Raw genomic sequence first — 4,056 nt, forward strand, 5'->3', positions numbered from 1 at the left:
TCCTCCTTATGTATCTTTGCAGTGGAAAACATGGCAAGAGTCTTTTCTTTGCACTTGTACCATTTGCTAAATATTCCAATTCAATGCCCTTGCAGAGTGTCACAGCTCATTATTTCACTTCACTCGGCTTGATACTAATCAAAATGAAGTTATTTTCTATCTCACAACAGCTCTTTCCTCTGTAAAATCCAAGCGTCACCACAATCACGAACCATCCTTCCTTATCTGCTTGGAGTAACCGCAGACCCCATTCTTGAGAAAGTTCATGACGGTGTTGATTTCAGACCGGCCGCTTGAGGATTTCTTCGCAACTGTTCTTGACAGCACATATACTCTGTCCAGCAAGCAGTGCTCAATATGATAATGCGGGGATGCTTTCCCAGCAGCACACTTCTTCAATGAAAGGTGCTCAAGCTCCCTAACCACAGATTCAAGGCTGAATGTTGGTAGTTTAACCAGAACCTTGTTGACTTTTGTAATCTGAACAGGCCCCAAGACCTTCACTGCTCCGCTTCCATTTTTATTGCCATGAAGTCTTAGGTGTGTGGTGCAACTGTGACACCATCACAACTGTACAGCCTGAGCTGCAAGCGTTTGTATTCCCAAACTTTGTAAGTGATCGATTCAGTGTGTTGCCAGTACCATGCTGCACACAAACTATCATTAAAGAGTTGCACTTGCCTCCTTAGTTGTCAATGTAAAAAAATACACATCCTGTTTACGTGTCAAAGAGAAGGTCGGACTGCAAATGAAAAGAATGTTGAGTTCACAGGGGACGTGTGTTGTGGCAGCGTTAAACATTTTTCTCGCAGAAGTGAGCAAAAATCTGGACAGGAGGTTCGACAGTATCAAGGTCAAAAGTTTTCAGGGCTGTCGACGACTTTTTAGTGGCCAAGTTCCCTCCACCTTCCTGGCCACCTCAAATTAAAATCTACATGCTTTTGCACATCTTAGGTATGGTTTAGAATATACCTATGAATTGCAGAAAGCAACCAGTTGCAAGTATTGCAGCTAGAATTATCCCTGCTACAAGATAGATTTCGTTTATTGTACAAACCTTAAAGCCAAAAACAGCTGTTGTCCTCTGAGTCAGCTACTCCAGAACAGTAAAACAGGTCATAGCCACATCAGGATTGCCATCCGCAATAAAGAAATCACGTGAGCATTGTACGCAAGCAAGCTTCCAACGGCAGGCCGCATGGTTACAACAGGCAGATCTCCAGAACACCGTTACATCAGCAGTGACAGAATCCTTGCCTCTGGTAAAGCAAAGGGGTGCTTTACCAGATCCCGCTCACAAGCAAGAAAGTTTACGTCGGACAGACAGGGAAGTGGTTTGGTTTATGGTTTATGGGGCTTTAACGTCCCAAAGCGACTCAGGCTATGAGGGGCGCCGTAGTGAAGGCCTCCAGAAATGTCAACCACCTGGGGTTCTAAAATGCACTTACGTCGCACACTATACACAAGCCTCTAGAATTTTGCATCCATCGAAATTTGACCACCGTGGCCTGGATCAAAACCGACTCTTTTCTGTCAGCAGCCGAGTGCCATAACCACCGAGTCACCGCAGTGGCACAGAGAGGACAGTGCGTGCACAAACGGTTCAAGGTGCATGAGCACTCACTTTAAAAAAGCACTGGATCTAATCTACTGCATAATTGAAAAGATTGTAAAAGCATGCCTCATTTACCCCAAAGTGTCCATCTTGGCAAAAGTAGAAGCAGCACAGGGCGCGCATTGAAGGAAACCTTCCTTATCGTAAGAAAGGAACTACAGTGTATCAACAACGCATCAAAATCATTGTACGGGTAGTGGAGTTGCCTTTTTAGGTGAACAATGTTAAATTTGAGAGGTTGACTGCGTGCTCCTCATCCATTGCGTGTCATTGTTCTACCTTTTTATTGTTACGATGACTGCATTTTTCAGTTTCACAGTGTCAGATTCTCGTGGTGTTTAATTTTGCTACCATTAGTTTCGTTTCATTTATTGATGCTACCCGTGTCACCTCGAACCAGATGACTCATCTCAATTTTCATGTCGCTTTACACCCAGCGAAATTACCTATTTTGCAGTCATCACTGTGCGTTATCATTCTTTTACTATCCATTTGAGATTTCATCGTATTTTAACTTTACCTTGGTTTGCCCCTTATTCTCTTTTTCGTGCTTTGCGCCATGTGCCGTTGACTGCATCTGATCACCCCTGCCACAATCTTCTTATTGTGCACACTGTGCTGAATAAAAATTCGATGTCAGTTTAAGGCTTTTTCCTGTCCCTTCGTCTCGCCTTCGTGCAGTCTCATTCGCGCTGCCTCTTCTGTGTTACAATGAACTAACCAGCCATGAAAGAGTTGTACTTGAATACCCATCTTATATTCCGTTGTTGATCTGTGTTCATATTTTTTATCGGTCGTTCATATGATTAAAGTACAATTTTCGCGAAACACCTTCTGCCTTACAGTACACACTTGTGCAGGTCTGATTGGCTAGCACGTTGGATTTCAAAATTGCCGCATTCCAGGTGTTTCAAGGAACACCACCACTAATTTTTGCAAGCAGCCTTTTTCAGGTATGAAGGCGGCTGATTGGCGGACATCAGACACAGGTATATAAAGTGCAGTAGTTAGCGTGTAATGATTTTTTATAATTATCTCTTTAACTGCCACTCTTAGACACCGGGCTACAATGACAGCTATGCATCCTGCCATCAATAAATGCCAGCTTGTTTTCTGGAATTTCAAACGCTCATTTATCCTCCATGCTGTGACTTGACAAAATTAAGTTACTTTGACTAGTGGCGTGAACTGAACAGGTAGGTTTTGTTTACCTGCATTTTTGCAAGACAAAACCATAATTAGATTTGGCACAGCTGCAAAGGTAACTGTCTTTGTGAAATTTGAAAAACTATGGCTATTGCGAATCTCCAGCCACAAATCTCTCTAGGCAGATACAGGTCAAGCATAAAGCGCCTTATCCCTGGTAACGTGACAAGCGTGGCAGTGCAGTATGTGGCAGAGAATTGCAAGAAAGGGACTATTTCTAACATTGCAGGGAGGGGATACTAGCTTTTCACCTGCCACTCCTTGCATTGTCACGTTAGCAGGCTCACGACAATTGGCCAACACCACTGCTTCGAAGGGAGTTCTTTGAGAGAAAAGTTTTTCCTTTACTGGTATCCGAATACACTTGCATCTAGTAGCCTAACTCTAGTAGCTAAAGGTTAATTATCAGAAATAATAATGCAGCCGAGAATGTAACTTTATTAAGCTGTTTTGTGATTAACGCTGATGGTGTTATCATTCTGCTGCATAATTCGTTCTCATACCTGAAAAAGCATATTCTAGAAGTTAATGACGGGCTTCCCTAAAATATGTGGTGTATGTAATGGTTTACAGAAATTCTTCCACTGTATGCATGTGCGCTAGCTCATTTATCAGTTACTGCAGTAAGGTTGACAGTTAAGCTTGTTGGCACATGCTTATAACGGCAATGCAGCACAAACAATGCATGGCCACAAGGCAAAGAAATCACATTAGACTAGTTTTCAGTCCCTTGCTGATAGTTTTCACAAGCACAAATTGCCTGCACTTCTAGTGTGCAAGCACATGACTCGTTAATTATTGCTTTCGTTTACAAAGCCATGTTACCTCTGCATTACGTCGCGCATGCCACTGCACATGGCGTGTGTACACAGTTTGTACACTGTAAACCAAGTTACACCTTTAAGGGTGGATTACAGTGTTTATAACTAACACCCTTACACCCCTCGAAAAGGGCAACTTTAGGTAGCAAAGCCTCCTTATAAAGGGCACTTTTCTCACAATTCCACCTTTCTTTAACCGAAGCCGTAAAAGGTGTGTTACGTAACTTATGCCCCTTTATACTGGGTGTAGCAGTCACACTTCACCTTTAACACCCTTTTGAACTTTTCACTTTTATGCCGTGTCATTCATTTTAGACCACTATATTGTGTGTAGTAATGTGAAGCTCTGATATATCGCATTGTATCAGTTGACATTGTAGCCACCCACGCATGTAATATGTGGTAGAGACAATA

Source organism: Amblyomma americanum, chromosome 1, assembly GCF_052857255.1.
Source record: "Amblyomma americanum isolate KBUSLIRL-KWMA chromosome 1, ASM5285725v1, whole genome shotgun sequence".
In the NCBI taxonomy this organism is placed as follows: Eukaryota; Metazoa; Arthropoda; class Arachnida; order Ixodida; family Ixodidae; genus Amblyomma; species Amblyomma americanum.